Below are 21,480 nucleotides of genomic sequence, written 5' to 3'. Positions count from 1 at the left end.
AGAGTCAGAATCTGCTGTAAATTGCATGCCACGTGTACTTCCTCCAGCCATTTTTTTCCTTACCGGATCTGCCCTGGATCATACCTGGCTAATAAAGGGAAGTTGCACCGAACCGACCAATGACTGAAGTGATTCATTTTCTACTATTATTTCATTAATTTCCTTGTACGGTAAAGTTGCATTTCTGCGACTTTGGCGCTTAAAGGGTTAGTTTGGATAAGCACTAATTTGATCGACTTTGGACCAAGTAGGACCCCTATTTTCATTTAAATGTGATTTTGTTTTTATTTTATGTTCAGTGCTATTTATGTTCTTTTTATTTCGATTTTTGCTCCCTGGTCGTGTCCTGTATTGTTTTATGTTTCATCGAAAGAAAAGAAAAAAGGACACACAGAACTAGTTCATTTTCTCGCTACGTTATGCCACACGTTTCGCTCCCTTGCCTAATTTGCTGAAAAAGTAGCCGAAATAGCTCAGTAGGGAGAGCGTTAGACTGAAGATCTAAAGGTCCCTGGTTCAATCCCGGGTTTCGGCAGGTGTACCTGAATGTTAGTCTTTGCTCAAAAATACAATGAATAGGAATGCTGGGTCTATTGGATATTTTGCGAGATCAGGACATAAATGGCCTGGAAAGGATCTATAAAACATAAACAGCATGCTTTCGTTGGAACATTGTTAGCATGAACATGTTTGGTAACATGTTTGGTTTTGCTGAATGTTGTACCCAAGACCTTCTGCGTGTAGGGCAGATGTGATGACCACCACACAATGAAACCATGAAGCAGAAGTTTGCCTACTTCAATGCTGCTCTCTTTGATATAGCCCAATGATCAAATGTCATACTTATTTTCAAAACAGGACATCCTGTAGAAAGGTGTGGTTCAACAGTATAGCGGTTAGCGCTCTGAATCCAGAGTTTTTCTTCATTTCTAATTGCAATTAGAGGGGTAACCCTTTTACGGGTGTGTCAAGATTCTCGCCTCTGTGGCGCAATCGGCTAGCGCGTTCTGCTGGTAGGCGAAAAGTTGGTGGTTCGAGCCCACCCAGGGACGACTGCTCACCTTGCCAGAGCAAGCAAGAAATACAATCCCACAAGTAACCACAGTATGTAATTATGTAAGGAAACCAGGAAATCATTACGGCGCTGGGGCTTCCTTGGTCAAAGGGCCTGTTTAGTTAACAGGAAATGCCTACTTTTTGTCTATGAAAAAGATTTACAAGGACAGTAAAGCCCACAAGAAGAGCCCTCAAACCCATACCTTTCTCCCTCAAGTTCACTGCTGCTACACTTTGCATTAAGAGAGGGAAAAGTATTGCTGCACATCAAGATTCTTTGCACTGTTTGCACTCCTTGTTTCTCATTTTTTGGGCAAGGGATGATTGATGTAAAGACTTGTAGCTTTGGATCACCGTTATCCTTCCAAGGAGCAGTCTGCGGTTCCATGGTGTAATGGTTAGCACACTTTGAATCCAGCGATCCGAGTTCAAATCTCAGTGGAACCTTGAGTGCCCCGAGAGTAGCGTTACTCTTTTGAAAAAGTGCAGAAACATGAAGAATCTTTGGGTAAAATCTGTGCTTACCCCCTGAAAGGAGCTAACCAAAGCATACAAACTAAACAAAGCTGTTAAAATCTGGAGCTGGTTTTCTTATGACCAAGCTTATGATTCAACGCCTGGATTACAAAAGGCGTAAACGTTTCACCGCATTGCAAAAGAAAATCAAATGAAAAGCATTGATGTGTTGAAGGAATCCTTTGACTTGGAGAGACAGGACTTTTATAGGACTTATTATAAGCAAGAAATGAAACAAAGAAATGACCACTATAATCCTCTGACAGTAATCTTCGTTGAAGCCAATCAATCAGAACTTGCGAGGGGAATCATTTCTAAATGATCTCAATGCATTGGTAATCTGGACAACGTTCTGCTAAGTATATTCTAAACCAATGGGAACAAGAAGTGAACCTGGTTTTGTCTGACCAAGAGTGTGGAAATGTAGGAACAGCCCTGAGGAAGACCACAAAATCACATGCCTGAAGGGGAAAAATATGTTTTTTTCACCACACCATGTCAAAGTGCCCATTATTCACAAGGAAATGCTAACTGCTGGAGAACCCAGCAGGCAAACCACTATCAGGTGTTTTGGGGCTGTGCTGTTGCTCAAAAATAATGGACTGAAATTCACAGGGCACTGCAGACTGTTTTTGACTTTGCCATCCCACTCAAATTTAAAACTATGTACTTGGGCCTCAACACTCCTGCCATGGACACAATAAATGGATACCCTTGGAACATACTTTTGGCTGTAGAGAAAAAGGCCATCACAAAGAAATGCTCGACACCAACCACGCCAACGATCAAAGACTTGACTGACATAGTAACAGACATTAGACATTGGATGAATGGAAAACAGTGACATTCAGGCTTAATTTGGATAAGCACTAATTTGATCGACTTTGGACCAAGTAGGACCCCTATTTTCATTTAAATGTGATTTTGTTTTTATTTTATGTTTAGTGCTATTTATGTTCTTTTTATTTCGATTTTTGCTCCCTGGTCGCGTCCTGTATTGTTTTATGTTTAATCAAAAGAAAAGAAAAAAGGACACACGGAACTAGTTCATTTTCTCGCTACGTTATGCCACACGTTTCGCTCCCTTGCCTAATTTGCTGAAAAAGTAGCCGAAATAGCTCAGTTGGAAGAGCGTTAGACTGAAGATCTAAAGGTCCCTGGTTCAATCCCGGGTTTCGGCAGGTGTACATGATTGTTAGTCTTTGCTCAAAAATACAATGAATAGGAATGCTGGGTCTATTGGATATTTTGCGAGATCAGGACATAAATGGCCTGGAAAGGATCTATAAAACATAAACAGCATGCTTTCGTTGGAACATTGTTAGCATGAACATGTTTGGTAACATGTTTGGTTTTGCTGAATGTTGTACCCAAGACCTTCTGCGTGTAGGGCAGATGTGATGACCACCACACAATGAAACCATGAAGCAGAAGTTTGCCTACTTCAATGCTGCTCTCTTTGATATAGCCCAATGATCAAATGTCATACTTATTTTCAAAACAGGACATCCTGTAGAAAGGTGTGGTTCAACGGTATAGCGGTTAGCGCTCTGAAACCAGAGTTTTTCTTCATTTCTAATTGCAATTAGAGGGGTAACCCTTTTACAGGTATGTCAAGATTCTCGCCTCTGTGGCGCAATCGGCTAGCGCGTTCTGCTGGTAGGCGAAAGGTTGGTGGTTCGTTTAGGGCCTGTTTAGTAAAAAGGAAATGCCTACTCTATTGTCTATGAAAAAGATTTACAAGGACAGTAAAGCCCACAAGAAGAGCCCTCAAACCCATACCTTTCTCCCTCAAGTTTACTGCTGCTACACTTTGCATTAAGAGAGGGAAAAGTATTGCTGCACATAAAGATTGTTTGCACTGTTTGCACAGCCTTGTTTCTCATTTTTTGGGCAAGGGATGATTGATGTAAAGACTTGTAGCTTTGGATCACCGTTATCCTTCCAAGGAGCAGTCTGCGGTTCCATGGTGTAATGGTTAGCACACTTTGAATCCAGCGATCCAAGTTCAAATCTCAGTGGAACCTTGAGTGCCCCGAGAGTAGCGTTACTCTTTTGAAAAAGTGCAGAAACAAGAAGAATCTTTGGGTAAAATCTGTGCTTACCCCCTGAAAGGAGCTAACCAAAGCATACAAACTAAACAAAGCTGTTAAAATCTGGAGCTGGTTTTCTTATGACCAAGCTTATGATTCAACGCCTGGATTACAAAAGGCGTAAACGTTTCACCGCATTGCAAAAGAAAATCAAATGAAAAGCATTGACGTTTTGAAGGAATCCTTTGACTTGGAGAGACAGGACTTTTATAGGACTTATTATGAGCAAGAAATGAAACAAAGAAATGACCACTATAATCCTCTGACAGTAATCTTCGTTGAAACCAATCAATCAGAACTTGCGAGGGGAATCATTTCTAAATGATCTCAATGCATTGGTAATCTGGACAACGTTCTGCTAATTATATTCTAAACCAATGGGAACGAGAAGTGAACCTGGTTTAGTCTGACCAAGAGTGTGGAAATGTAGGAACAGCCCTGAGGAAGACCACAAAATCACATGCCTGAAGGGGAAAAATATGTTTTTTTCACCACACCATGTCAAAGTGCCCATTATTCACAAGGAAATGCTAACTGCTGGAGAACCCAGCAGGCAAACCACTATCAGGTGTTTTGGGGCTGTGCTGTTGCTCAAAAATAATGGACTGAAATTCACAGGGCACTGCAGACTGTTTTTGACTTTGCCATCCCACTCAAATTTAAAACTATGTACTTGGGCCTCAACACTCCTGCCATGGACACAATAAATGGATACCCTTGGAACATACTTTTGGCTATAGAGAAAAAGGCCATCACAAAGAAATGCTCGACACCAACCACGCCAACGATCAAAGACTTGACTGACATAGTAACAGACATTAGACATTGGATGAATGGAAAACAGTGACATTCAGACTTAATTTGGTTAAGCACTAATTTGATCGACTTTGGACCAAGTAGGACCCCTATTTTCATTTAAATGTGATTTTGTTTTTATTTTATGTTTAGTGCTATTTATGTTCTTTTTATTTCGATTTTTGCTCCCTGGTCGCGTCCTGTATTGTTTTATGTTTAATCAAAAGAAAAGAAAAAAGGACACACAGAACTAGTTCATTTTCTCGCTACGTTATGCCACACGTTTCCCTCCCTTGCCTAATTTGCTGAAAAAGTAGCCGAAATAGCTCAGTTGGGAGAGCGTTAGACTGAAGATCTAAAGGTCCCTGGTTCAATCCCGGGTTTCGGCAGGTGTACATGATTGTTAGTCTTTGCTCAAAAATACAATGAATAGGAATGCTGGGTCTATTGGATATTTTGCGAGATCAGGACATAAATGGCCTGGAAAGGATCTATAAAACATAAACAGCATGCTTTCGTTGGAACATTGTTAGCATGAACATGTTTGGTAACATGTTTGGTTTTGCTGAATGTTGTACCCAAGACCTTCTGCGTGTAGGGCAGATGTGATGACCACCACACAATGAAACCATGAAGCAGAAGTTTGCCTACTTCAATGCTGCTCTCTTTGATATAGCCCAATGATCAAATGTCATACTTATTTTCAAAACAGGACATCCTGTAGAAAGGTGTGGTTCAACGGTATAGCGGTTAGCGCTCTGAATCCAGAGTTTTTCTTCATTTCTAATTGCAATTAGAGGGGTAACCCTTTTACAGGTATGTGAAGATTCTCGCCTCTGTAGCGCAATCGGCTAGCGCGTTCTGCTGGTAGGCGAAAAGTTGGTGGTTCGAGCCCACCCAGGGACGACTGCTCACCTTGCCAGAGCAAGCAAGAAATACAATCCCACAAGTAACCACTGAATGTAATTATGTAAGGAAACCAGGAAAGCATTACGGCGCTGGGGCTTCCTTGGTCAAAGGGCCTGTTTAGTTAACAGGAAATGCCTACTTTTTGTCTATGAAAAAGATTTACAAGGACAGTAAAGCCCACAAGAAGAGCCCTCAAACCCATACCTTTCTCCCTCAAGTTTACTGCTGCTACACTTTGCATTAAGAGAGGGAAAAGTATTGCTGCACATCAAGATTATTTGCACTGTTTGCACTCCTTGTTTCTCATTTTTTGGGCAAGGGATGATTGATGTAAGACTTGTAGCTTTGGATCACCGTTATCCTTCCAAGGAGCAGTCTGCGGTTCCATGGTGTAATGGTTAGCACACTTTGAATCCAGCGATCCGAGTTCAAATCTCAGTGCAACCTTGAGTGCCCCGAGAGTAGCGTTACTCTTTTGAAAAAGTGCAGAAACATGAAGAATCTTTGGGTAAAATCTGTGCTTACCCCCTGAAAGGAGCTAACCAAAGCATACAAACTAAACAAAGCTGTTAAAATCTGGAGCTGGTTTTCTTATGACCAAGCTTATGATTCAACGCCTGGATTACAAAAGGCGTAAACGTTTCACCGCATTGCAAAAGAAAATCAAATGAAAAGCATTGATGTGTTGAAGGAATCCTTTGACTTGGAGAGACAGGACTTTTATAGGACTTATTATAAGCAAGAAATGAAACAAAGAAATGACCACTATAATCCTCTGACAGTAATCTTCGTTGAAGCCAATCAATCAGAACTTGCGAGGGGAATCATTTCTAAATGATCTCAATGCATTGGTAATCTGGACAACGTTCTGCTAAGTATATTCTAAACCAATGGGAACGAGAAGTGAACCTGGTTTTGTCTGACCAAGAGTGTGGAAATGTAGGAACAGCCCTGAGGAAGACCACAAAATCACATGCCTGAAGGGGAAAAATATGTTTTTTTCACCACACCATGTCAAAGTGCCCATTATTCACAAGGAAATGCTAACTGCTGGAGAACCCAGCAGGCAAACCACTATCAGGTGTTTTGGGGCTGTGCTGTTGCTCAAAAATAATGGACTGAAATTCACAGGGCACTGCAGACTGTTTTTGACTTTGCCATCCCACTCAAATTTAAAACTATGTACTTGGGCCTCAACACTCCTGCCATAGACACAATAAATGGATACCCTTGGAACATACTTTTGGCTGTAGAGAAAAAGGCCATCACAAAGAAATGCTCGACACCAACCACGCCAACGATCAAAGACTTGACTGACATAGTAACAGACATTAGACATTGGATGAATGGAAAACAGTGACATTCAGACTTAATTTGGATAAGCACTAATTTGATCGACTTTGGACCAAGTAGGACCCCTATTTTCATTTAAATGTGATTTTGTTTTTATTTTATGTTTAGTGCTATTTATGTTCTTTTTATTTCGATTTTTGCTCCCTGGTCGTGTCCTGTATTGTTTTATGTTTAATCGAAAGAAAAGAAAAAAGGACACACAGAACTAGTTCATTTTCTCGCTACGTTATGCCACACGTTTTGATCTCTTGCCTAATTCGGTGAAAAAGTAGCCAAAATAGCACAGTTGGGAGAGCGTTAGACTGCAGATCTAAAGGTCCCTGGTTCAATCCCGGGTTTCGGCAGGTGTACCTGAATGTTAGTCTTTGCTCAAAAATACAATGAATAGGAATGCTGGGTCTATTGGATATTTTGCGAGATCAGGACATAAATGGCCTGGAAAGGATCTATAAAAAATAAACAGCATGCTTTCGTTGGAACATTGTTAGCATGAACATGTTTGGTAACATGTTTGGTTTTGCTGAATGTTGTACCAAAGACCTTCTGCGTGTAGGGCAGATGTGATGACCACCACACAATGAAACCATGAAGCAGAAGTTTGCCTACTTCAATGCTGCTCTCTTTGATATAGCCCAATGATCAAATGTCATACTTATTTTCAAAACAGGACATCCTGTAGAAAGGTGTGGTTCAACGGTATAGCGGTTAGAGCTCTGAATCCAGAGTTTTTATTCATTTCTAATTGCAATTAGAGGGGTAACCCTTTTACGGGTATGTCAAGATTCTCGCCTCTGTGGCGCAATCGGCTAGCGCGTTCTGCTGGTAGGTGAAAAGTTGGTGGTTTGAGCCCACCCAGGGACGACTGCTCACCTTGCCAGAGCAAGCAAGAAATACAATCCCACAAGTAACCACTGAATGTAATTATCTAAGGAAACCAGGAAATCATTACGGCGCTGGGGCTTCCTGGGTCTAAGGGCCTGTTTAGTTAACAGGAAATGCCTACTTTTTGTCTATGAAAAAGATTTACAAGGACAGTAAAGCCCACAAGAAGAGCCCTCAAACCCATACCTTTCTCCCTCAAGTTTACTGCTGCTACACTTTGCATTAAGAGAGGGAAAAGTATTGCTGCACATCAAGATTGTTTGCACTGTTTGCACTCCTTGTTTCTCATTTTTTGGGCAAGGGATGATTGATGTAAGACTTGTAGCTTTGGATCACCGTTATCCTTCCAAGGAGCAGTCTGCGGTTCCATGGTGTAATGGTTAGCACACTTTGAATCCAGCGATCCGAGTTCAAATCTCAGTGGAACCTTGAGTGCCCCGAGAGTAGCGTTACTCTTTTGAAAAAGTGCAGAAACATGAAGAATCTTTGGGTAAAATCTGTGCTTACCCCCTGAAAGGAGCTAACCAAAGCATACAAACTAAACAAAGCTGTTAAAATCTGGAGCTGGTTTTCTTATGACCAAGCTTATGATTCAACGCCTGGATTACAAAAGGCGTAAACGTTTCACCGCATTGCAAAAGAAAATCAAATGAAAAGCATTGATGTGTTGAAGGAATCCTTTGACTTGGAGAGACAGGACTTTTATAGGACTTATTATAAGCAAGAAATGAAACAAAGAAATGACCACTATAATCCTCTGACAGTAATCTTCGTTGAAGCCAATCAATCAGAACTTGCGAGGGGAATCATTTCTAAATGATCTCAATGCATTGGTAATCTGGACAACGTTCTGCTAAGTATATTCTAAACCAATGGGAACAAGAAGTGAACCTGGTTTTGTCTGACCAAGAGTGTGGAAATGTAGGAACAGCCCTGAGGAAGACCACAAAATCACATGCCTGAAGGGGAAAAATATGTTTTTTTCACCACACCATGTCAAAGTGCCCATTATTCACAAGGAAATGCTAACTGCTGGAGAACCCAGCAGGCAAACCACTATCAGGTGTTTTGGGGCTGTGCTGTTGCTCAAAAATAATGGACTGAAATTCACAGGGCACTGCAGACTGTTTTTGACTTTGCCATCCCACTCAAATTTAAAACTATGTACTTGGGCCTCAACACTCCTGCCATGGACACAATAAATGGATACCCTTGGAACATACTTTTGGCTGTAGAGAAAAAGGCCATCACAAAGAAATGCTCGACACCAACCACGCCAACGATCAAAGACTTGACTGACATAGTAACAGACATTAGACATTGGATGAATGGAAAACAGTGACATTCAGGCTTAATTTGGATAAGCACTAATTTGATCGACTTTGGACCAAGTAGGACCCCTATTTTCATTTAAATGTGATTTTGTTTTTATTTTATGTTTAGTGCTATTTATGTTCTTTTTATTTCGATTTTTGCTCCCTGGTCGTGTCCTGTATTGTTTTATGTTTCATCGAAAGAAAAGAAAAAAGGACACACAGAACTAGTTCATTTTCTCGCTACGTTATGCCACACGTTTTGATCCCTTGCCTAATTCGGTGAAAAAGTAGCCAAAATAGCTCAGTTGGGAGAGCGTTAGACTGCAGATCTAAAGGTCCCTGGTTCAATCCCGGGTTTCGGCAGGTGTACCTGAATGTTAGTCTTTGCTCAAAAATACAATGAATAGGAATGCTGGGTCTATTGGATATTTTGCGAGATCAGGACATAAATGGCCTGGAAAGGATCTATAAAACATAAACAGCATGCTTTCGTTGGAACATTGTTAGCATGAACATGTTTGGTAACATGTTTGGTTTTGCTGAATGTTGTACCCAAGACCTTCTGCGTGTAGGGCAGATGTGATGACCACCACACAATGAAACCATGAAGCAGAAGTTTGCCTACTTCAATGCTGCTCTCTTTGATATAGCCCAATGATCAAATGTCATACTTATTTTCAAAACAGGACATCCTGTAGAAAGGTGTGGTTCAACGGTATAGCGGTTAGCGCTCTGAATCCAGAGTTTTTCTTCATTTCTAATTGCAATTAGAGGGGTAACCCTTTTATGGGTATGTCAAGATTCTCGCCTCTGTGGCGCAATCGGCTAGCGCGTTCTGCTGGTAGGCGAAAGGTTGGTGGTTCGTTTAGGGCCTGTTTAGTAAAAAGGAAATGCCTACTCTATTGTCTATGAAAAAGATTTACAAGGACAGTAAAGCCCACAAGAAGAGCCCTCAAACCCATACCTTTCTCCCTCAAGTTTACTGCTGCTACACTTTGCATTAAGAGAGGGAAAAGTATTGCTGCACATCAAGATTGTTTGCACTGTTTGCACAGCCTTGTTTCTCATTTTTTGGGCAAGGGATGATTGATGTAAAGACTTGTAGCTTTGGATCACCGTTATCCTTCCAAGGAGCAGTCTGCGGTTCCATGGTGTAATGGTTAGCACACTTTGAATCCAGCGATCCAAGTTAGAATCTCAGTGGAACCTTGAGTGCCCCGAGAGTAGCGTTACTCTTTTGAAAAAGTGCAGAAACAAGAAGAATCTTTGGGTAAAATCTGTGCTTACCCCCTGAAAGGAGCTAACCAAAGCATACAAACTAAACAAAGCTGTTAAAATCTGGAGCTGGTTTTCTTATGACCAAGCTTATGATTCAACGCCTGGATTACAAAAGGCGTAAACGTTTCACCGCATTGCAAAAGAAAATCAAATGAAAAGCATTGACGTTTTGAAGGAATCCTTTGACTTGGAGAGACAGGACTTTTATAGGACTTATTATGAGCAAGAAATGAAACAAAGAAATGACCACTATAATCCTCTGACAGTAATCTTCGTTGAAACCAATCAATCAGAACTTGCGAGGGGAATCATTTCTAAATGATCTCAATGCATTGGTAATCTGGACAACGTTCTGCTAATTATATTCTAAACCAATGGGAACGAGAAGTGAACCTGGTTTAGTCTGACCAAGAGTGTGGAAATGTAGGAACAGCCCTGAGGAAGACCACAAAATCACATGCCTGAAGGGGAAAAATATGTTTTTTTCACCACACCATGTCAAAGTGCCCATTATTCACAAGGAAATGCTAACTGCTGGAGAACCCAGCAGGCAAACCACTATCAGGTGTTTTGGGGCTGTGCTGTTGCTCAAAAATAATGGACTGAAATTCACAGGGCACTGCAGACTGTTTTTGACTTTGCCATCCCACTCAAATTTAAAACTATGTACTTGGGCCTCAACACTCCTGCCATGGACACAATAAATGGATACCCTTGGAACATACTTTTGGCTATAGAGAAAAAGGCCATCACAAAGAAATGCTCGACACCAACCACGCCAACGATCAAAGACTTGACTGACATAGTAACAGACATTAGACATTGGATGAATGGAAAACAGTGACATTCAGACTTAATTTGGTTAAGCACTAATTTGATCGACTTTGGACCAAGTAGGACCCCTATTTTCATTTAAATGTGATTTTGTTTTTATTTTATGTTTAGTGCTATTTATGTTCTTTTTATTTCGATTTTTGCTCCCTGGTCGTGTCCTGTATTGTTTTATGTTTAATCGAAAGAAAAGAAAAAAGGACACACAGAACTAGTTCATTTTCTCGCTACGTTATGCCACACGTTTCGCTCCCTTGCCTAATTCACTAAAAAGTAGCCGAAATAGCTCAGTTGGGAGAGCGTTAGACTGAAGATCTAAAGGTCCCTGGTTCAATCCCGGGTTTCGGCAGGTGTACCTGAATGTTAGTCTTTGCTCAAAAATACAATGAATAGGAATGCTGGGTCTATTGGATATTTTGCGAGATCAGGACATAAATGGCCTGGAAAGGATCTATAAAACATAAACAGCATGCTTTCGTTGGAACATTGTTAGCATGAACATGTTTGGTAACATGTTTGGTTTTGCTGAATGTTGTACCCAAGACCTTCTGCGTGTAGGGCAGATGTGATGACCACCACACAATGAAACCATGAAGCAGAAGTTTGCCTACTTCAATGCTGCTCTCTTTGATATAGCCCAATGATCAAATGTCATACTTATTTTCAAAACAGGACATCCTGTAGAAAGGTGTGGTTCAACGGTATAGCGGTTAGCGCTCTGAATCCAGAGTTTTTCTTCATTTCTAATTGCAATTAGAGGGGTAACCCTTTTATGGGTATGTCAAGATTCTCGCCTCTGTGGCGCAATCGGCTAGCGCGTTCTGCTGGTAGGCGAAAGGTTGGTGGTTCGTTTAGGGCCTGTTTAGTAAAAAGGAAATGCCTACTCTATTGTCTATGAAAAAGATTTACAAGGACAGTAAAGCCCGCAAGAAGAGCCCTCAAACCCATACCTTTCTCCCTCAAGTTTACTGCTGCTACACTTTGCATTAAGAGAGGGAAAAGTATTGCTGCACATCAAGATTGTTTGCACTGTTTGCACAGCCTTGTTTCTCATTTTTTGGGCAAGGGATGATTGATGTAAAGACTTGTAGCTTTGGATCACCGTTATCCTTCCAAGGAGCAGTCTGCGGTTCCATGGTGTAATGGTTAGCACACTTTGAATCCAGCGATCCGAGTTCAAATCTCAGTGGAACCTTGAGTGCCCCGAGAGTAGCGTTACTCTTTTGAAAAAGTGCAGAAACATGAAGAATCTTTGGGTAAAATCTGTGCTTACCCCCTGAAAGGAGCTAACCAAAGCATACAAACTAAACAAAGCTGTTAAAATCTGGAGCTGGTTTTCTTATGACCAAGCTTATGATTCAACGCCTGGATTACAAAAGGCGTAAACGTTTCAACGCATTGCAAAAGAAAATCAAATGAAAAGCATTGACGTTTTGAAGGAATCCTTTGACTTGGAGAGACAGGACTTTTATAGGACTTATTATGAGCAAGAAATGAAACAAAGAAATGACCACTATAATCCTCTGACAGTAATCTTCGTTGAAACCAATCAATCAGAACTTGCGAGGGGAATCATTTCTAAATGATCTCAATGCATTGGTAATCTGGACGACGTTCTGCTAATTATATTCTAAACCAATGGGAACGAGAAGTGAACCTGGTTTTGTCTGACCAAGAGTGTGGAAATGTAGGAACAGCCCTGAGGAAGACCACAAAATCACATGCCTGAAGGGGAAAAATATGTTTTTTTCACCAGACCATGTCAAAGTGCCCATTATTCACAAGGAAATGCTAACTGCTGGAGAACCCAGCAGGCAAACCACTATCAGGTGTTTTGGGGCTGTGCTGTTGCTCAAAAATAATGGACTGAAATTCACAGGGCACTGCAGACTGTTTTTGACTTTGCCATCCCACTCAAATTTAAAACTATGTACTTGGGCCTCAACACTCCTGCCATGGACACAATAAATGGATACCCTTGGAACATACTTTTGGCTGTAGAGAAAAAGGCCATCACAAAGAAATGCTCGACACCAACCACGCCAACGATCAAAGACTTGACTGACATAGTAACAGACATTAGACATTGGATGAATGGAAAACAGTGACATTTAGACTTAATTTGGATAAGCACTAATTTGATCGACTTTGGACCAAGTAGGACCCCTATTTTCATTTAAATGTGATTTTGTTTTTATTTTATGTTTAGTGCTATTTATGTTCTTTTTATTTCGATTTTTGCTCCCTGGTCGCGTCCTGTATTGTTTTATGTTTAATCAAAAGAAAAGAAAAAAGGACACACAGAACTAGTTCATTTTCTCGCTACGTTATGCCACACGTTTCCCTCCCTTGCCTAATTTGCTGAAAAAGTAGCCGAAATAGCTCAGTTGGGAGAGCGTTAGACTGAAGATCCAAAGGTCCCTGGTTCAATCCCGGGTTTCGGCAGGTGTACATGATTGTTAGTCTTTGCTCAAAAATACAATGAATAGGAATGCTGGGTCTATTGGATATTTTGCGAGATCAGGACATAAATGGCCTGGAAAGGATCTATAAAACATAAACAGCATGCTTTCGTTGGAACATTGTTAGCATGAACATGTTTGGTAACATGTTTGGTTTTGCTGAATGTTGTACCCAAGACCTTCTGCGTGTAGGGCAGATGTGATGACCACCACACAATGAAACCATGAAGCAGAAGTTTGCCTACTTCAATGCTGCTCTCTTTGATATAGCCCAATGATCAAATGTCATACTTATTTTCAAAACAGGACATCCTGTAGAAAGGTGTGGTTCAACGGTATAGCGGTTAGCGCTCTGAATCCAGAGTTTTTCTTCATTTCTAATTGCAATTAGAGGGGTAACCCTTTTATGGGTATGTCAAGATTCTCGCCTCTGTGGCGCAATCGGCTAGCGCGTTCTGCTGGTAGGCGAAAGGTTGGTGGTTCGTTTAGGGCCTGTTTAGTAAAAAGGAAATGCCTACTCTATTGTCTATGAAAAAGATTTACAAGGACAGTAAAGCCCACAAGAAGAGCCCTCAAACCCATACCTTTCTCCCTCAAGTTTACTGCTGCTACACTTTGCATTAAGAGAGGGAAAAGTATTGCTGCACATCAAGATTGTTTGCACTGTTTGCACAGCCTTGTTTCTCATTTTTTGGGCAAGGGATGATTGATGTAAAGACTTGTAGCTTTGGATCACCGTTATCCTTCCAAGGAGCAGTCTGCGGTTCCATGGTGTAATGGTTAGCACACTTTGAATCGAGCGATCCGAGTTCAAATCTCGGTGGAACCTTGAGTGCCCCGAGAGTAGCGTTACTCTTTTGAGAAAGTGCAGAAACATGAAGAATCTTTGGGTAAAATCTGTGCTTACCCCCTGAAAGGAGCTAACCAAAGCATACAAACTAAACAAAGCTGTTAAAATCTGGAGCTGGTTTTCTTATGACAGAGCTTATGATTCAACGCCTGGATTACAAAAGGCGTAAACGTTTCACCGCATTGCAAAAGAAAATCAAATGAAAAGCATTGACGTTTTGAAGGAATCCTTTGACTTGGAGAGACAGGACTTTTATAGGACTTATTATGAGCAAGAAATGAAACAAAGAAATGACCACTATAATCCTCTGACAGTAATCTTCGTTGAAACCAATCAATCAGAACTTGCGAGGGGAATCATTTCTAAATGATCTCAATGCATTGGTAATCTGGACGACGTTCTGCTAAGTATATTCTAAACCAATGGGAACGAGAAGTGAACCTGGTTTTGTCTGACCAAGAGTGTGGAAATGTAGGAACAGCCCTGAGGAAGACCACAAAATCACATGCCTGAAGGGGAAAAATATGTTTTTTTCACCACACCATGTCAAAGTGCCCATTATTCACAAGGAAATGCTAACTGCTGGAGAACCCAGCAGGCAAACCACTATCAGGTGTTTTGGGGCTGTGCTGTTGCTCAAAAATAATGGACTGAAATTCACAGGGCACTGCAGACTGTTTTTGACTTTGCCATCCCACTCAAATTTAAAACTATGTACTTGGGCCTCAACACTCCTGCCATAGACACAATAAATGGATACCCTTGGAACATACTTTTGGCTGTAGAGAAAAAGGCCATCACAAAGAAATGCTCGACACCAACCACGCCAACGATCAAAGACTTGACTGACATAGTAACAGACATTAGACATTGGATGAATGGAAAACAGTGACATTCAGACTTAATTTGGATAAGCACTAATTTGATCGACTTTGGACCAAGTAGGACCCCTATTTTCATTTAAATGTGATTTTGTTTTTATTTTATGTTTAGTGCTATTTATGTTCTTTTTATTTCGATTTTTGCTCCCTGGTCGTGTCCTGTATTGTTTTATGTTTCTTCGAAAGAAAAGAAAAAAGGACACACAGAACTAGTTCATTTTCTCGCTACGTTATGCCACACGTTTCGCTCCCTTGCCTAATTTACTGAAAAAGAAGCCGAAATAGCTCAGTTGGGAGAGCCTTAGACTGAAGATCTAAAGGGCCCTGGTTCAATCCCGGGTTTCGGCAGGTGTACCTGAATGTTAGTCTTTGCTCAAAAATACAATGAATAGGAATGCTGGGTCTATTGGATATTTTGCGAGATCAGGACATAAATGGCCTGGAAAGGATCTATAAAACATAAACAGCATGCTTTCGTTGGAACATTGTTAGCATGAACATGTTTGGTAACATGTTTGGTTTCGCTGAATGTTGTACCCAAGACCTTCTGCGTGTAGGGCAGATGTGATGACCACCACACAATGAAACCATGAAGCAGAAGTTTGCCTACTTCAATGCTGCTCTCTTTGATATAGCCCAATGATCAAATGTCATACTTATTTTCAAAACAGGACATCCTGTAGAAAGGTGTGGTTCAACGGTATAGCGGTTAGCGCTCTGAATCCAGAGTTTTTCTTCATTTCTAATTGCAATTAGAGGGGTAACCCTTTTATGGGTATGTCAAGATTCTCGCCTCTGTGGCGCAATCGGCTAGCGCGTTCTGCTGGTAGGCGAAAGGTTGGTGGTTCGTTTAGGGCCTGTTTAGTAAAAAGGAAATGCCTACTCTATTGTCTATGAAAAAGATTTACAAGGACAGTAAAGCCCACAAGAAGAGCCCTCAAACCCATACCTTTCTCCCTCAAGTTTACTGCTGCTACACTTTGCATTAAGAGAGGGAAAAGTATTGCTGCACATCAAGATTGTTTGCACTGTTTGCACAGCCTTGTTTCTCATTTTTTGGGCAAGGGATGATTGATGTAAAGACTTGTAGCTTTGGATCACCGTTATCCTTCCAAGGAGCAGTCTGCGGTTCCATGGTGTAATGGTTAGCACACTTTGAATCTAGCGATCCGAGTTCAAATCTCGGTGGAACCTTGAGTGCCCCGAGAGTAGCGTTACTCTTTTGAGAAAGTGCAGAAACATGAAGAATCTTTGGGTAAAATCTGTGCTTACCCCCTGAAAGGAGCTAACCAAAGCATACAAACTAAACAAAGCTGTTAAAATCTGGAGCTGGTTTTCTTATGACCAAGCTTATGATTCAACGCCTGGATTACAAAAGGCGTAAACGTTTCACCGCATTGCAAAAGAAAATCAAATGAAAAGCATTGACGTTTTGAAGGAATCCTTTGACTTGGAGAGACAGGACTTTTATAGGACTTATTATGAGCAAGAAATGAAACAAAGAAATGACCACTATAATCCTCTGACAGTAATCTTCGTTGAAACCAATCAATCAGAACTTGCGAGGGGAATCATTTCTAAATGATCTCAATGCATTGGTAATCTGGACGACGTTCTGCTAAGTATATTCTAAACCAATGGGAACGAGAAGTGAACCTGGTTTTGTCTGACCAAGAGTGTGGAAATGTAGGAACAGCCCTGAGGAAGACCACAAAATCACATGCCTGAAGGGGAAAAATATGTTTTTTTCACCACACCATGTCAAAGTGCCCATTATTCACAAGGAAATGCTAACTGCTGGAGAACCCAGCAGGCAAACCACTATCAGGTGTTTTGGGGCTGTGCTGTTGCTCAAAAATAATGGACTGAAATTCACAGGGCACTGCAGACTGTTTTTGACTTTGCCATCCCACTCAAATTTAAAACTATGTACTTGGGCCTCAACACTCCTGCCATAGACACAATAAATGGATACCCTTGGAACATACTTTTGGCTGTAGAGAAAAAGGCCATCACAAAGAAATGCTCGACACCAACCACGCCAACGATCAAAGACTTGACTGACATAGTAACAGACATTAGACATTGGATGAATGGAAAACAGTGACATTCAGACTTAATTTGGATAAGCACTAATTTGATCGACTTTGGACCAAGTAGGACCCCTATTTTCATTTAAATGTGATTTTGTTTTTATTTTATGTTTAGTGCTATTTATGTTCTTTTTATTTCGATTTTTGCTCCCTGGTCGTGTCCTGTATTGTTTTATGTTTCTTCGAAAGAAAAGAAAAAAGGACACACAGAACTAGTTCATTTTCTCGCTACGTTATGCCACACGTTTCGCTCCCTTGCCTAATTTACTGAAAAAGAAGCCGAAATAGCTCAGTTGGGAGAGCCTTAGACTGAAGATCTAAAGGGCCCTGGTTCAATCCCGGGTTTCGGCAGGTGTACCTGAATGTTAGTCTTTGCTCAAAAATACAATGAATAGGAATGCTGGGTCTATTGGATATTTTCCGAGATCAGGACATAAATGGCCTGGAAAGGATCTATAAAACATAAACAGCATGCTTTCGTTGGAACATTGTTAGCATGAACATGTTTGGTAACATGTTTGGTTTCGCTGAATGTTGTACCCAAGACCTTCTGCGTGTAGGGCAGATGTGATGACCACCACACAATGAAACCATGAAGCAGAAGTTTGCCTACTTCAATGCTGCTCTCTTTGATATAGCCCAATGATCAAATGTCATACTTATTTTCAAAACAGGACATCCTGTAGAAAGGTGTGGTTCAACGGTATAGCGGTTAGCGCTCTGAATCCAGAGTTTTTCTTCATTTCTAATTGCAATTAGAGGGGTAACCCTTTTACGAGTATGTCAAGATTCTCGCCTCTGTGGCGCAATCGGCTAGCGCGTTCTGCTGGTAGGCGAAAAGTTGGTGGTTCGAGCCCACCCAGGGACGACTGCTCACCTTGCCAGAGCAAGCAAGAAATACAATCCCACAAGTAACCACTGAATGTAATTATGTAAGGAAACCAGGAAAGCATTACGGCGCTGGGGCTTCCTTGGTCAAAGGGCCTGTTTAGTTAACAGGAAATGCCTACTTTTTGTCTATGAAAAAGATTTACAAGGACAGTAAAGGCCACAAGAAGAGCCCTCAAACCCATACCTTTCTCCCTCAAGTTTACTGCTGCTACACTTTGCATTAAGAGAGGGAAAAGTATTGCTGCACATCAAGATTATTTGCACTGTTTGCACTCCTTGTTTCTCATTTTTTGGGCAAGGGATGATTGATGTAAGACTTGTAGCTTTGGATCACTGTTATCCTTCCAAGGAGCAGTCTGCGGTTCCATGGTGTAATGGTTAGCACACTTTGAATCCAGCGATCCGAGTTCAAATCTCAGTGGAACCTTGAGTGCCCCGAGAGTAGCGTTACTCTTTTGAAAAAGTGCAGAAACATGAAGAATCTTTGGGTAAAATCTGTGCTTACCCCCTGAAAGGAGCTAACCAAAGCATACAAACTAAACAAAGCTGTTAAAATCTGGAGCTGGTTTTCTTATGACCAAGCTTATGATTCAACGCCTGGATTACAAAAGGCGTAAACGTTTCACCGCATTGCAAAAGAAAATCAAATGAAAAGCATTGATGTGTTGAAGGAATCCTTTGACTTGGAGAGACAGGACTTTTATGGGACTTATTATAAGCAAGAAATGAAACAAAGAAATGACCACTATAATCCTCTGACAGTAATCTTCGTTGAAGCCAATCAATCAGAACTTGCGAGGGAAATCATTTCTAAATGATCTCAATGCATTGGTAATCTGGACAACGTTCTGCTAAGTATATTCTAAACCAATGGGAACGAGAAGTGAACCTGGTTTTGTCTGACCAAGAGTGTGGAAATGTAGGAACAGCCCTGAGGAAGACCACAAAATCACATGCCTGAAGGGGAAAAATATGTTTTTTTCACCACACCATGTCAAAGTGCCCATTATTCACAAGGAAATGCTAACTGCTGGAGAACCCAGCAGGCAAACCACTATTAGGTGTTGTGGGGCTGTGCTGTTGCTCAAAAATAATGGACTGAAATTCACAGGGCACTGCAGACTGTTTTTGACTTTGCCATCCCACTCAAATTTAAAACTATGTACTTGGGCCTCAACACTCCTGCCATGGACACAATAAATGGATACCCTTGGAACATACTTTTGGCTGTAGAGAAAAAGGCCATCACAAAGAAATGCTCGACACCAACCACGCCAACGATCAAAGACTTGACTGACATAGTAACAGACATTAGACATTGGATGAATGGAAAACAGTGACATTCAGGCTTAATTTGGATAAGCACTAATTTGATCGACTTTGGACCAAGTAGTACCCCTATTTTCATTTAAATGTGATTTTGTTTTTATTTTATGTTTAGTGCTATTTATGTTCTTTTTATTTCGATTTTTGCTCCCTGGTCGCGTCCTGTATTGTTTTATGTTTAATCAAAAGAAAAGAAAAAAGGACACACAGAACTAGATCATTTTCTCGCTACGTTATGCCACACGTTTCGCTCCCTTGCCTAATTTGCTGAAAAAGTAGCCGAAAATGCTCAGTTGGGAGAGCGTAAGACTGAAGATCTAAAGGTCCCTGGTTCAATCCCGGGTTTCGGCAGGTGTACATGATTGTTAGTCTTTGCTCAAAAATACAATGAATAGGAATGCTGGGTCTATTGGATATTTTGCGAGATCAGGACATAAATGGCCTGGAAAGGATCTATAAAACATAAACAGCATGCTTTCGTTGGAACATTGTTAGCATGAACATGTTTGGTAACATGTTTGGTTTTGCTGAATGTTGTACCCAAGACCTTCTGCGTGTAGGGCAGATGTGATGACCACCACACAATGAAACCATGAAGCAGAAGTTTGCCTACTTCAATGCTGCTCTCTTTGATATAGCCCAATGATCAAATGTCATACTTATTTTCAAAACAGGACATCCTGTAGAAAGGTGTGGTTCAACGGTATAGCGGTTAGCGCTCTGAATCCAGAGTTTTTCTTCATTTCTAATTGCAATTAGAGGGGTAACCCTTTTATGGGTATGTCAAGATTCTCGCCTCTGTGGCGCAATCGGCTAGCGTGTTCTGCTGGTAGGCGAAAGGTTGGTGGTTCGTTTAGGGCCTGTTTAGTAAAAAGGAAATGCCTACTCTATTGTCTATGAAAAAGATTTACAAGGACAGTAAAGCCCACAAGAAGAGCCCTCAAACCCATACCTTTCTCCCTCAAGTTTACTGCTGCTACACTTTGCATTAAGAGAGGGAAAAGTATTATTGCACATCAAGATTGTTTGCACTGTTTGCACTCCTTGTTTCTCATTTTTTGGGCAAGGGATGATTGATGTAAAGACAACGGTATAGCGGTTAGCGCTCTGAATCCAGAGTTTTTCTTCATTTCTAATTGCAATTAGAGGCGTAACCCTGTTACGGATATGTCAAGATTCTCGCCTCTGTGGCGCAATCGGCTAGCGCGTTCTGCTGGTAGGCGAAAAGTTGGTGGTTCGAGCCCACCCAGGGACGACTTCTCACCTTGCCAGAGCAAGCAAGAAATACAATCCCACAAGTAACCACTGAATGTAATTATGTAAGGAAACCAGGAAATCATTACGGCGCTGGGGCTTCCTTGGTCAAAGGGCCAGTTTAGTTAACAGGAAATGCCTACTTTCTGTCTATGAAAAAGATTTACAAGGACAGTAAAGCCCACAAGAAGAGCCCTCAAACCCATACCTTTCTCCCTCAAGTTTACTGCTGCTACACTTTGCATTAAGAGAGGGAAAAGTATTGCTGCACATCAAGATTGTTTGCACTGTTTGCACTCCTTGTTTCTCATTTTTTGGGCAAGGGATGATTGATGTAAGACTTGTAGCTTTGGATCACCGTTATCCTTCCAAGGAGCAGTCTGCGGTTCCATGGTGTAATGGTTAGCACACTTTGAATCCAGCGATCCGAGTTCAAATCTCAGTGGAACGTTGAGTGCCCCGAGAGTAGCGTTACTCTTTTGAAAAAGTGCAGAAACATGAAGAATCTTTGGGTAAAATCTGTGCTTACCCCCTGAAAGGAGCTAACCAAAGCATACAAACTAAACAAAGCTGTTAAAATCTGGAGCTGGTTTTCTTATGACCAAGCTTATGATTCAACGCCTGGATTACAAAAGGCGTAAACGTTTCACCGCATTGCAAAAGAAAATCAAATGAAAAGCATTGATGTGTTGAA

The 21,480-nt window shown here is 41.1% G+C and overlaps 10 non-coding genes across 10 annotated transcripts; all 10 read left to right on the top strand.

The window, feature by feature from the left end:
* Positions 1–462: 462 nt before the first annotated feature.
* Positions 463–535, top strand: trnaf-gaa (transfer RNA phenylalanine (anticodon GAA)). Its single transcript has one exon. It is a non-coding gene; the product is annotated as a tRNA-Phe (tRNA).
* A 2,145-nt stretch (positions 536–2,680) lies between these two features.
* trnaf-gaa (transfer RNA phenylalanine (anticodon GAA)) lies at positions 2,681–2,753 on the top strand. The gene has a single exon. It is a non-coding gene; the product is annotated as a tRNA-Phe (tRNA).
* A 2,023-nt stretch (positions 2,754–4,776) lies between these two features.
* trnaf-gaa (transfer RNA phenylalanine (anticodon GAA)) lies at positions 4,777–4,849 on the top strand. The gene has a single exon. It is a non-coding gene; the product is annotated as a tRNA-Phe (tRNA).
* A 2,144-nt stretch (positions 4,850–6,993) lies between these two features.
* trnac-gca (transfer RNA cysteine (anticodon GCA)) lies at positions 6,994–7,066 on the top strand. The gene has a single exon. It is a non-coding gene; the product is annotated as a tRNA-Cys (tRNA).
* Positions 7,067–9,210: 2,144 nt separating this feature from the next.
* trnac-gca (transfer RNA cysteine (anticodon GCA)) lies at positions 9,211–9,283 on the top strand. Its single transcript has one exon. It is a non-coding gene; the product is annotated as a tRNA-Cys (tRNA).
* Positions 9,284–11,305: 2,022 nt separating this feature from the next.
* On the top strand, positions 11,306–11,378 carry trnaf-gaa (transfer RNA phenylalanine (anticodon GAA)). The gene has a single exon. It is a non-coding gene; the product is annotated as a tRNA-Phe (tRNA).
* A 2,023-nt stretch (positions 11,379–13,401) lies between these two features.
* trnaf-gaa (transfer RNA phenylalanine (anticodon GAA)) lies at positions 13,402–13,474 on the top strand. Its single transcript has one exon. It is a non-coding gene; the product is annotated as a tRNA-Phe (tRNA).
* Positions 13,475–15,497: 2,023 nt separating this feature from the next.
* Positions 15,498–15,570, top strand: trnaf-gaa (transfer RNA phenylalanine (anticodon GAA)). The gene has a single exon. It is a non-coding gene; the product is annotated as a tRNA-Phe (tRNA).
* A 2,023-nt stretch (positions 15,571–17,593) lies between these two features.
* Positions 17,594–17,666, top strand: trnaf-gaa (transfer RNA phenylalanine (anticodon GAA)). Its single transcript has one exon. It is a non-coding gene; the product is annotated as a tRNA-Phe (tRNA).
* A 2,144-nt stretch (positions 17,667–19,810) lies between these two features.
* trnaf-gaa (transfer RNA phenylalanine (anticodon GAA)) lies at positions 19,811–19,883 on the top strand. Its single transcript has one exon. It is a non-coding gene; the product is annotated as a tRNA-Phe (tRNA).
* The last annotated feature ends 1,597 nt before the right edge of the window (positions 19,884–21,480 follow it).

The sequence above is a fragment of the Eucyclogobius newberryi genome, unplaced genomic scaffold (assembly GCF_026437365.1).
Source record: "Eucyclogobius newberryi isolate DKJ021-1_F unplaced genomic scaffold, fEucNew1.0.hap1 SCAF_130, whole genome shotgun sequence".
NCBI lineage: Eukaryota > Metazoa > Chordata > Actinopteri > Gobiiformes > Gobiidae > Eucyclogobius > Eucyclogobius newberryi.
The sequence above is the reverse complement of the archived record's forward strand: the minus strand, read 5'-3'. Positions and strand labels throughout refer to the sequence as shown.